At 33.8% G+C, this 14,041-nt stretch overlaps 1 protein-coding gene across 1 annotated transcript in view; it reads left to right on the top strand.

Annotated features, from left to right (window-relative positions):
- Window positions 1-14,041, top strand: part of LOC136841773 (cuticle protein 19-like) — a 414,507-nt gene that overhangs the window by 341,624 nt on the left and 58,842 nt on the right. The window contains exon 12 of the transcript XR_010854140.1: window positions 12,250-12,357. The gene's annotated coding sequence lies outside the window, so the exon portion shown is untranslated. The remainder of the gene's footprint in view (window positions 1-12,249; window positions 12,358-14,041) is intronic.

Raw genomic sequence — 14,041 nt, 5'->3', positions numbered from 1 at the left:
TGGAACGGATTGTGGCACGTTGACTGCAAACAAAGATGTCTGCTGTTTCGAGAGAGGATTCTGCCGATACCTATGATTGACTTCAGGTCGGAGAACCAGCTTGTCCTTGCATGTGATGAAAAAGTCGGAGTTTCTTCGGTGGACTGAAACTTGATTGGCTGTCAGTTCATGAGGCGAGAGGTTGCAGCTCCCAAGAAGTACTAAATTCCATGTGTCCCTTGGGCGTCGTGATGTATTACTGCTCGAGTCTGGTGTTAGTAGTTTAATCCTCTTTCAAGAGATGCCTACTAGAAGATCCACGCGAGTATGTCAGATGATCTGTCGGTATGGAGGGAAACAGACTTAGCATTTGGTGCCTGTGGGTGGTATCATTTAGCAGGCTCAAAACCAGCGGGTTAGCTGACGTATGTCATACAAGTTCTTAGCCTAACTATAAGTCTGTAGGACCGGTTAACACAAGTAGAAAAAATTTCGTTCACTGTCAGCAACTTCTTATAGTTAGAGAGGAGGAGGAGGAGGAGGAGGAGGAGGGAACTGAAAAACAAGAAATTTCGTTACATTTTTAACAAGAGTTTTGGATAATATTTCTAAGTTTCAAAACGAATTCTCATTTTAATTATTTATTCATTTTAACGTGATGATAAATTCAAAATAGAAAAAAAATATAGTGTATTTTATTTTAAAAATCGTCATATGCTTGACAATACATAAAACAAAGTATATATATATATATATATATATATATATATATATATATATATATATATATATATATATATATATAATATATACTGTGTATATATTTCCCAGCCTGAGAAGAATCTTAAGAGTTCAGAGGTCTGGTTAAACAAATCATTTATAACTAACTATAGCCGATTCACTTAAGGTAGATTCTTGGGCCTACAAGACGTCTGTTTGCAGGCCTCTGATTGGCTGGTACCAGGAGGCAGGAGACTAGCTCACTGTCTCATTTTTACGTATGTAGCTCAGAAAACTAGCAATATGTTTATATATTTCTTCATTTATCTCACGTTTTGCACAAGATAGGAAAGTTTTGTCATACCATAGATTCAGTATTAATTGTACAACTAAATATGATTTCCTGAAATCAATAAGAGAAAACACAAAGGAATTACAACGAGTAAAAGTGAAGAGAGAAGCATTTAATTCTTTATACCCGTTTTTACTTATCATTGGATTTTCCATCATTCATGCGATCAAGATAAAATAAAACTCGTGTTTTCATACAATAAATTCACCCTGAATACTCTGGTGCTTGCAGATTTTAGATGCGTGTGATATGTGAAGAGTAAATGAAGAATATGTCTTATTATGTTGCATCCGTTCTTGATGCAGTTTGCCAAGAGACGGTGATAATGATCTGCATGACACCGCGTTGGTCGTCTCAGCCGTTGACAGTTGCCAATAAGCAATATGAGGAGTTTGCAGTTTTGGCAATATTTGCTGTATTATTGTCATTATATTTTCTGTAAATAAATGCATAGAATTCCCATTACGACTGTCGAACATTTTCACTCCAGTATTATACTGTGTATGTCTGGATATATCTGATACGAAAAAAAATAATCAGATGTATGCATCGGGATGTGTTGGGTTCAGTTTAGTGTAGAAATTTGCATACATACTGTAGACTACATGATAAAATCAGGCCTACATAATGATGAGTTCATTATTATGGCTGCTCATTTCTCTGGTCAATAATACCAAAAGCTTATTTTTCATATGTTCATTCAATGAACGAAAGTACATTTTTTTATTTCTTTCCATAAAATCTGTTGGCGATGTCTAAATTGAAGCCAGCACATCCCAATGCATCCATCTGATTATTTTTTTTTGTATCAGTTATGTCCAGACATACAGACATATACAGTATAATACTGGAGTGAAAATGTTCGACAGTCATAATGGGAATTCTATGCATTTATTTACAGAAAATGTAATGACAATAATACAGCAAATATTGCCGAAACTGCAAACTCCTCATATCACTTATTGGCAACTATCAACGGCTGAGACGACCAACGCGGTGTCATGCAGATCATCATCACCGTCTCTTGGCAAACTGCATCAAGAACGGATGCAACATAATAAGACATATTCTTCATTTTCTCTTCACATATCACACGCATCTAAAATCTGAAAGCACCAGAGTATTCAGGGTAAATTTATTTCTTGAAAACACAAGTTTTAGTTTATCTTGATCGCATGAATGATGGAAAATCCGATGATAAGTAAAAACGGGTAAAAAGAATTAAATGCTTCTCTCTTCACTTTTACTCGTTGTAATTCCTTTGTGTTTTCTCTTATTGGTTTCAGGAAATCATATTTAATTGTACAATTAACACTGAATCCTATGGTATGACCAAAACTTTCCTATCTAGTCAAAACGTGAGGTAAATGAAGACTACATACGTAAAAATGAGACAGTGAGTGAGTCGCCGCCTCCCGGTACCAGCCAATCAAAGGCCGCCAAGCAAACGTCTCGTAGGCCCAAGAATCTACCTTATGAATCGGCTATAACTGTGTGTGTATATATGTATGTATATATATATATATATATATATATATATATATATATATATATATATATATATATATATATATATACACACACACACATATATATATATATATATATATATATATATATATATATATATATATACATATATATATATATATACACACATATATATATATACATATATATATATATATATATATATATTATATATATATATATATATATATATATATATATATATATATATATATATATATATATATATATATATATATATATATATATATATATATATATATATATATATATATATATATATATATATATATATATATATATATATATATATATATATATAAAATTATTTAGGATGAAGTAAACAGGCAAAATGCTGAAGTTCATAAAGGAATTTTCCCGTCGTATTTCGTGTTTGTTTGTGCTTTTTTTTTTTTTTTTTTTTACTTGTTCATTTCTTCTCCCCATCCTTTCAAGTCCAGATATGAAGGCTCGCCCATAAGGCGAATCTCCTTTTCCACGAATCTATCATCGATAAGGTCGGCCTTCAGTCGGCCAAAAGAAATGAAGATTTATCTTTTGTAAAAGGATGGAAATGGCAGAGAGAGAGAGAGAGAGAGAGAGAGAGAGAGAGAGAGAGAGAGAGAGAGAGAGAGAGAGAGAGTTATAATTATTATTCATCTTTTTCCTTCATCCAGGTCAAGAAATCCTATCGGTTATTGTTAAAATTCTACCAGTCTTCATTTATAAATGAGCAGTTGCATGGCACAGTGATGAGAGAGAGAGAGAGGAAGAGAGAGAGAGAGAGAGAGAGAGAGAGAGAGAGAGAGAGAGAGAGAGAGAGAGAGAGAGAAAGTTGTGACAGTCGCCTACTAGAAAGTTCGTCTGGACGGCCATTCGTGTTCTCTTTAACGTTTCTTTCATATCCACTATGTTACAGAATCACATACACAAATATTGCTCAGCTAGTTATCAATTAGAAATTTTACCCGTACACCCAGTTGGCGTGACTATAGGTGTTTGTAAAATACCCAGAAAACCGCAAGCAGAATTTCGTCGGTTGTCAGTTAGAACGTATAATTAGTTAATAGGGGTTACCATGGTAATAAAATTCGTTCTACATAATTTTGTTTACACACACTGGGCAATATAGAGAGAGTGATAGACCTTCGAAGGTGTATCCCGAGGATATATTGAGAATTTATGAAGAGACAGAGAGATCTTTGCCGAAATTAGGTCACAAGAAAAAAGTTCAGAATTGTGCATGATGAAAAGTTTGCTGCAAATGTCAAGATGCAATCCAGCATTCGAATGACAAAGATCTGAAAATGTCATTTAACAGTCCATTGTTAAAAATGGCACTTTTTGGGGCGTGTTAGACTTGCAGAAGAGTTTTTCGGATCTGTCCTGCAGAGGGCACGGTGACCTCACTCTTAGGCTACTCTGGTTTAACTAAACGCTTGAAGGCCGTGGTTCCTTCTGAAGGGGTGTTGATAGAACTTGGCATCTGCAGGTTCCCATAGATTTTGCTTACAGTCGTAGAGGCATGATTTATGCGCACACAATGAGCAGTAATGCTCGATGGAACCATTTAATGAAACAGGTGTTACAGATGCCAGGGAAGTCTAACGGTCTATTGCTAAACGTAATTCAGTTCAACGCTCAATTAATAAAATGTTAATGGTGTTTATAATTCAGTGTTAGAAGTGGCAGTGCGATTTGATATACTGTACTCACTATCGTTAAAAGTGTTTCTGCAATTTACCAATCAATGTTACTGCCGTTTAACACAGTGCGACTTACCAACCAAATGTTAGCAATGTTAAAGCCGTTTTACAAACTTTCGACTTACCCACCAAATGTTAGCAACGTTAAAGCCGTTTTGCTATCTTTCGACTTACCAACCCAATGTTAGCAATGTTAAAGCCGTTTTACAAAGTAACATTTACCAATCAGGTGTTAGTAATGTTAAAGCCGTTTTACAAAGTGCGATTTACCAATCAGAAGTTATCACTGTTAAACCCGTTTTACAAATATAGTTTACCAATCAAATGTTAGTAACACTAAAGCCGTTTTACACAGAGCAACTTACCAATCAAATGTCAGCAATGTTGAACCCGTTTTACAAAGTGCAATTTACCACTCAAATATTAGTAACATTAAAGCCGTTTTACAAAGTCTATTTACCAATGCAATGTTAGCAATGTTGAAGCCGTTTTACAAAGTGCAATTTACCAGTCAAGTGTTAGCAAGATTAAAGCCGTTTTACTAAGTGCAATTTACCAATCAAATGTCACCAATGTTGAAGCCATTTTACAATCCAGTGTTAAAACTATCAAAGCAGGTCAGTGCTCTCGGAGCAGTTTCGTTCTCTGAATCTATTTAGATAATCGTAAAACGAAAACATCGGGACTGAACTTTTCTGTTTTCTCTCCTCGCGCTCAGCGTCTGTTGCCGTGATGTCGTTTTAGATCTTAGCCAGCTGTCGTGTGATAGCAGCGGCGCTTAAACGCCTAGGCAACTTCGCTAAGTTGGAAACTTTTTCTCCTAAGTTCGGGCGAAACGAACTTGTTTGTTGCGATGGAGTAGGTTGAGGGTATTTTTTGAATTTGTCCAGAGAGAGAGAGAGAGAGAGAGAGAGAGAGAGAGAGAGAGAGAGAGAGAGAGAGAGAGAGAGAGAGAGCATATGCACGGAACTATCGCTCTGTAAAGATTTGTTTATTTTTATGGAGCTATCTTTGAATAAAACTTGGGAGTATATATATATATATATATATATATATTATATATATGACTGAAATACAGTATACGTGTATATATATATATATATATATATATATATATATATATATATATATATATATATATATATATATATATATATATATATATAATCATTTGATATTGTATATGTAAACAAATGTGCTGTTTATTAGCGTATTCTTTCCCTGAAATGACGTTCCCAATCTCCTTCCTCACAAACAAACACGTATATATAATGTATATATATATATATATATATATTATATATATATATATATATATATATATATATATATATATATATATATATATATATATATATATATATATATATATATATATATATATATATATATATATATATATATATTATATATATTAAGGACAGTTCTGTTATTAATGATTAATCCACATAAAAACGAAAAATCAACGATGTTTTGTTTGTCTGTGTGAAATATCATTTATAATAGAAATGTTCTTTATCTTTAATGCGAAAATTAATGTGTCAAGAGCAATATTATCTGCCTCAATTAAAAGAGCCTTCAAAGAATCTGCAGGGATGCTCTCCTACTTCCATTTTTGGCGACGCTTACAACCTTAATGAGGGCAATAGGTTGCTCGTTACTTTAATGGCCTGGATATAATATGCTGTTCATGCTCAATTAATAGTCAATTGTGCTTTGGAAAGATGAGGAGTAATTGTTAAAATTGCAGAAAAAGACAGGTTTCACGCTAAAAATCCTCTTAAAATTTGAGAATCTAAAAAAAAAAAACCGTACTTCAGAGAAGAATCATTGTAAATAACGTAATTCATAGGGTGCGAAAATCATGATCCCTATTAAAAGTTAACAGAAATGAATGTTCTCTTCAGCAAAGTCTCGTCAGTAAGGTCGAGAATCTCTGGAAACCCCACGTGAAAACAGCCTTAAACTTTTCGTGCCTTGAGCATTCGCACGCAAACAAGTGGGCCACAAGAAGTGTAAGGCCAGTGAGGTTCGAAATGAATGCTTTGACAGATCGCCGGCCGAAGTTAGGGAACAAAGCTCATGGTTTATGCAGAGAGAGAGAGAGAGAGAGAGAGAGAGAGAGAGAGAGAGAGAGAGAGAGAGAGAGAGAGAGAGAGAGAGAGAGAAATTCACTAGGGTGATAAGAGGAGATTGTGTTTGTCAGCTGTTGAGAAATATAAAATAGGGAAAGATAAAAGATGGAATCCATTATGGGAATGAAAAAGTAAGAGTGGGTAAACTCTTTCAAAGGCGAAAAAGAGTTAAATGAGCTGACGGAGCGAGAGTTGGTTTGGCAGGAATTGAAAGAGAAATCGACTGAGCCTAATCTAAAGAAATCCGTAAAAGTTGGGGTTTGTCTAAACAAATCAAGAAAAAATGGGAACTGGCTCCTAATCGAGAGAGAGAGAGAGAGAGATAATTCACAAACTCAGCGTATATTGGCGACTGCGCAATTGATCGATGGAGGGTTCAGTTAGCAAAAGCTCAGTTATCCGATCAGTTCTCTGATATCACCATTCCAGTGGAAATCGTAACTTTCTCAGTGATTAAATTTTAATTGTATGAAAAAAGACTATGAATAGTACTATGCCGGCCGGCATTTGCATTTTTATTGCTACATTTGCCAGAACTATTGGTTTGCTAAAGGTAACTGTTTTACTGAACAAGGCTTCTGTGATTTCCCTGTTATTTGTCCAATGGATAGTTTCATAAGTTAGTAAAAGAATATTTACGTCCTTAGTGTTTCCAGTAATAAATTATTGGTATAGTTTAGTTCTAGTTTATCTATGGCAGCATATAAAATTTACACACACACAAAAGGCTTATATATATACACACAAACACATACACACACACACACACACACACACACACACATATATATATATATATATATATATATATATATATATATATATATATATATATATATACATATATACTGTGTATATTACCAACAGGACCTCATTAAAACTGGATGGTATCTAACGGAGACTACGGATACTTGACAATGAGGACTGTAAGTCATGGAGAGCTTGTAACTTTTCGTGGATAAATATATCCGCTAGATACCATTCAGTTCTAATGAGGTCCTGTTAGTAACTGTATTAATGCACAGAACAATTGTGTAAGTGATAAAGTTGATATATATATATATATATATATATATATATATATATATATATATATATAAATATATATATATATATATATATATATATATATATATATATATATATATATATATATATATATACACTGTATATGTACACATATACATGTATGTATATTTATATATACATATATATAAATATTGTATACATATGTACGTGTAAATACAGTATATATATGTGTGTATGTATTAATGTATATATATATATATATATATATATATACATACAGTATATATATATATATATATATATATATATATATATATATATATATATATATATATATATATATATATATATATATGATATCGCGTTTTCTTTGTTTACAGTTGGTACCTTGTAACTGTCTGGAGACTGGATGCTGCAGTGTTTTTAGAATGATTAAAACTCATCACAAGAAGAGATATCATTATTTGTTAGGAAAATTCATGAAATTCAGTCCTGTCCTCAGAGTTATAGTGACAGTACCTCGCGATCATGGTAGATGGAAAGGAACGTCACATAGCATCTCTGCAATTCGTTTTAGGGTCAAAACTTCGTTTTCAATTCTTATCATTTTTTTTATTTAGTTTGGTCAGTTTTTCCTGTAAAAACAGAAGTTCGAGCGAAAATGCAGCGCATTACTACCCTAATACTATTCTTCTTGCATTTTAATACATTTTTATCTATTTACCTATTTATTGATTTTTTTTTCTTTTTTGATAAGTGGGATCTCTTCTTTCTGTATTTCCCTTTACTTCCACTTACTTTTTCCTAATAGCACCATATTCTTTTGGAGCTTGAATTTCAAGTCATTGGCCCCTGTGGTCTTGTTCCATGTGAATAGGGTTCATCTACTGAACAGTAACAATGATAACAATAATTTTATGACTATCTTCGCAGACTGTGGATTCATAATAGTGGCAATATTTTTTTTCTTTTTTTTTTTTAGCAATCCACCGTTTTCATCGGACCATTCAGCCGTGTTATATAAGCGCCATATGAGTATTAACCTTGAGAGAGCGGATTCCCGGGCTGTAATCTCACTATATGGCGCACAATACTTGTCCCTATCCCCTTTACATAACGGGTTTTAATCAACGTCTCTTTGCTGACGAACTTTGCTGAACTATAGGGGGCCCGGAAGTTCCCTTTTGCCCAGCGGTAATCGCCGGGTTGAAAAGCGAATTGATCTCCTTTTGACTTGCGTTGAATGGTAACTCCCTCTGGTAGGTGGAAGGAACATCCTAGAGGTGTAGGCGTCCTGTAAAGCTTGCTTAAATACCCTGGAGAGCGACACTCAGACATCTGTCCTGTACAGTACTCAGCTTGTCTTCTCTTCCCTTTACTTAAGAACATTACTTAAAAACACAGCAATAATATCACCATAGTGATAATATTAATAATAACTAAAGGGCCATTGGGATTTCCCTTAGGAATAATGTGAACTTGAACTTTACTTCAAATAAATGATAAAAATGCAGTCGTCATCGTTTACAAATGAAGGTTTCCGAATTAATAATAATAATAATAATAATAATGATAATAATAATAATAATAATAATAATGCAAAGATGCCAGTGTTCTGCCATCCGACCAGAATACAACACGCGATGCAGAATCTTGCATTTCCCATTGTTATTTGAAATTTTAATCAGCAGAAATGATAAGAGGATTGATTTCACAATACTTAATGGCTGTCTTTGTTTGACTAATTAAGAATACTTGCTGCTTATTTTGGTAGTAATGAGTATCATTAATTAGTCAACACGAAAATATAATGATTAATGAATTCCTGCAGTTTCAAACCGCATGTTTACTGTTTCCGTTTTAATGATCGAATTATTGAGGATTGCGACATGATGAGAGAGAGAGAGAGAGAGAGAGAGAGAGAGAGAGAGAGAGAGAGAGAGAGAGAGAGAGAACAACGATATAATCTAAAAGGTATAATCTAAAAAGATTGTTTGTAAGGAATTTTCATATGATCCGTTTTGTGAAAGTATTTCATAAGTGATGAATATTCGAGAATTTATGCACTGAAACAAAGTTTAGTTAATTATTCTGTCTTGAGCAGGGGAGAAATTATTTGAAGTTGAAGATAATTATTAGCCAAACATTTTTAATGTCCAAATTTAAAAGTGGTCGGCTATGTAACGTAGACTAGGTGCTTCACTACGAATTTACTCATTGCAATTATGTCATGTTTTGGAAACAAAGTCTATAAAACTGACTACACCATGAAGGCATCACTTCTTCACGTGTATACGTAGATTTAGATGTGTTTTTATTAAACATTCGTTAAATCAAAGGTCACTGGACGGTCATTCACTGTATTGCGATTATCACAGAATAGCAGTTAACTTTTATTCTGAGTCAGTTATTTTGTTTTCTTATTTTATTTGTTCATAAATTAATTGGAAATCTGTGGTTTATGGTGCACGCTCGTTTTTTTTTTTGTTTTCTGTAAAAGAAAACTATTGAGATGGTTTTGTCTGTCCGTTCGCACTTTTTCTGTCCTTCCTCAGATCTTAAAAACTACTGAGGCTAGAGGGCTGCAAATTGGTATGTTGATCATCCACCCTCCAATCATCAACATGCCAAATTGCAGCCTCTACCCTCAGTTGTTTTTATTTTATTTAAGGTTAAGGTTAGTCGTGGTTCGTGCGTCTGACAGCGCTAGAGGTGCCAGCGCCGACGCATCTTTACTTGACTGCATCTGGGGAGCAACTGAGCGCTGCCCGGTCGTGGCTGAGAGTTTCATACTGCAGGACATCGAGTTTCATACAGCATTATACGCTGTACAGAAAACTCGATTGCGCCGAAGAAACTTCGGCTCATTTTTTGTTTTCGTATATAAACGATACAAACAATTACATGAGACCGGATTCTGGTGATGCTATGACCTCGTTTGGTTTATAGCAAGAGTTGTTTTGCTTCATGGATGAATACATATTATGTAGTGAGTATTTGTATCTAGACATCACTTTTTTCTTCGTATCGTAATTCTGTGAATTAAGGAATTTGTACGGAATACACATCTTTCCTTCACAGCTGATATTCAGTTCACTCTTGATATGTCTTGTACGAATCTTTAGTAAATTTTGAATGGCTCAGTTTATTTTGACATTTCTATTGACGATACTTTATTTGAACAAAAACGTTAAATTCTATCTAAATTTATGGACATTTTTTCAGTTTCTTGAGTCATCTAAATAATCACTATCTGAATTCCGTAAAACAGGTTATATTTAAAGTTAGCTTTTTTTTGTCGATTACTTAATCTTACAATTATATTCTACAGTCAGATACTTGTAAAATGTAAGAAACTACACTTTTTTTTTTTTTTTTTTTTTTTTTTTTACCCTGAGAAGCTATTAAAAGCAACCTACTTTCCAACTCATCACCGCCACAATCTTAGACATTTCGTGCAAAGCCGAGGTGAAAGGTAAGAGCAGATATGCAAATGAAACGCCCTCAAGACCCCTTCCCTAAGCTTCCTTCCTCTATTCTCTTATTTCTACTTTACCCTCTCCGACAGATAGAGCCGTTTTGCATGAACCGACTTTTCGTGAAGGGATAAACATACAAGTTGTCCATAAGAATGAGATATTTACCCAGGCCTAAAAGGGGCCTACAAGAGCAGACACTTTGGAGCTTGTTGGCCTCCCAGAAAATGTAAATAGGCCTTTGTATGTTGGGCGTTCTGTTGAAGACATCTGTTTGATACTTTTGGGTTCTTTTGATGTGGGTGCTGGCCAGTCGATACCACCTTTCACCCTTTATTCAAATATTTCTTGTAGGAATATTGCGCAACATGCTTGTGTTAAATATACGATTTAAGGTATACGTATGATGTGGTCTGTTAACAATAATTTTTTGTAACCTTTTGGTGTTATCGTCTAGGTGCTGGTCATTCGAGGGTAATTTTTAAATTTTATTTTTATTTAAAACTATTTTCATGTGGAAATGTTGGGCATTATGCTTGTTTAAAAGACAAGCTTGTTGGCCTGCTTCGTTCAAAATGCGTTTTTTTTTTTTTTTTTATCAAACTCACACTTTGTCGTCATTAAATCTTATAATTCCGTGTTATAGTGTTCTATAGTACTGCTTCAGGTGGTCTATCAAAGCTTATTTGGCTGATTTTATATTCTGCTTAGTACAATTTAAGCAAGATTTTCACTGTGTAGTATGATTTAAACAAGATAATTTCTCCTGATTCTGTTTTTGGAAATATAATTCAGATTTTGATTGATTAAATGAAATTTAGGCTGCCAAGCCAAGCACTGTGGCACTTTCGGCCATTCAGCAATTAAGACGGAAGGGAGGGAATTGGAATACTCGAGCAGCAAGATAAAGAGATCCAGAAAATAAAGAAAGCGAAGCACAAGGATTTATAGGTGGAACTGGGAGGAAACCCCACAGTTGCACTAAGAAGTAGTAGTTGGAGAGATTTGGACGACAGGGTTCAAGAAAAGAAGCAGGAATGAGGGTAGAGGTAAAGCCTAAAAAGTGGGTTTCACCTCAGGGCCGAGGCACGCTGCAAACACCCTTTAGTAATGCCTACAGTGAACCACGTGAGATGCACTGAGGGTAGTACCTCTTTACGGGAATCATTCAAACATACGAATATAGTAGTGAGCGATTTGAGGGTTATAACTAATATCCTAACTAGCAGTCTGTCATTATTGCCCATTATCGTATAAAATTTCCTAGCAAAAATGACGAAGCGTTACACACTTATTTTACCGACAATTTCCTATCATTACAGGTCGTCTGTGTATTGCTCTGTATGTAAAGGCTGTTGTGAGGATACTGGGAGAAATTAGTCGAAATTCATCAGTTTTAAGGTAAGAGACACAATCAGTTATCTTCCAAGGTAAGAACGTTAAGAAATTATCATTTTGTCAGATCTTTCCATCAGGCTTTCGGCGAGAGGATTGTTTTTCGAAAAAAATATGTTTGTAATTTTTTCCTCTTATTATTATTGCAGTTAAATTTTGTTTCGTAGAAAGGGTATCCTTTGAACTCCAGCTTCGAAAGATATGAGGGTTCCATTCAGTATCTCATAAAAATCTTTGGTTTTAGAATTTAGAATATTCTAAAAACTTGAAAAAATATACCGTATGACCAAAATTATTCTTGACCATAAACGGAATACTGAAGATGTAAAAAGTTGCCATTTAATCTCTCTCTCTCTCTCTCTCTCTCTCTCTCTCTCTCTCTCTCTCTCTCTCTCTCTCTCTCTCTCTCTCAAAAATGAGCATTTAATCCACTCCAAAAATTAGCAAGGATTGTTATCTCAGCAAATACCATTTGTCGCCGTTAAACAGAACCTGAATACTTTATGTAAACAAGGGGAACTGAATCTGTAATTCAGTTCATTTGCATACTGGAAGAGCCTGGACTAATGTGAAAAGTTTCCAGCACTTTTTATCTGTTGAATCTCCGTCTGCACGTCTCTCTCTCTCTCTCTCTCTCTCTCTCTCTCTCTCTCTCTCTCTCTCTCTCTCTCTCTCTCTCTCTCTCTCTCTCTCTCATTTATGTGACTGTATGTTTCTGCATTTCTTATAATATGGGACCAGGTTCAAATGGTTTTCTACCTTGTTTCATCAACGACCGAAATTGATATTGTGTGTGTGCATATATTATATATATATATATATATATATATATATATATATATATATATATATATATATATATATATATATATATATATCATTGAAAACTGGATGGTATCTCTGCTAGATACCATCCAGTTTCAATGGGGTCCTGCTATTAATTATATTAATGCACAGAACAATTGTGTAAGTGATATAATCAGTGTATACAGTATATAATCATTGAAACTGGATGGTATCTCTGCTTGATACCATCCAGTTTCAATGGGGTCCTGCTATTAATTATATTAACGCACAGAACAATTGTGTAAGTGATAGAGTCAGTATATATACAGTATATATATATATATATATATATATATATATATATATATATATATATGTATATATATATATATATATATATATATATATATATATATATATATATATATATATATATATATATATATGTATATATGTATATATATATACACACACATAGAAAGAAAGAGGAGAGCTAATTATAAGTTTAAGCGCAGGGCAGTACAATGTCAGCTTTGGTCAAAGAATTTCAACTATTTCTAATTTGAAATTTGTTTTAAACTCGCTGGTAAACCATTCGTGGCATCATGATGATGTTAATTTCACTGGGAACATTTGACTAAAGGCGGGCTATGATTTGGTTTTGGATTTCATGTTATTACTAGGTAAAAAAAACATACTTCGTTAAATCGGGATAAACTTATGCTAGATATATAGAATTTATGGTTCTTGGAATCTCAGAATCCTTTCTTAAGGTCTCCATGTCCTGCTTTTGACGTGTTGAAGTCCTGTTTAGAGTCCTCTCTAGATATTTTCGCTGAAATAAGATTTAGCTTACGGAGAATTTACAATAAATTGAGAACCTATTCAGATTTTACCTAAGATCCAACGGTTATTCTTGTTTAAATAATGCAC

Source organism: Macrobrachium rosenbergii, chromosome 1 (assembly GCF_040412425.1).
Source record: "Macrobrachium rosenbergii isolate ZJJX-2024 chromosome 1, ASM4041242v1, whole genome shotgun sequence".
NCBI classification, from domain to species: domain Eukaryota; kingdom Metazoa; phylum Arthropoda; class Malacostraca; order Decapoda; family Palaemonidae; genus Macrobrachium; species Macrobrachium rosenbergii.
This window is presented reverse-complemented; position numbering and strand designations above follow the sequence as displayed.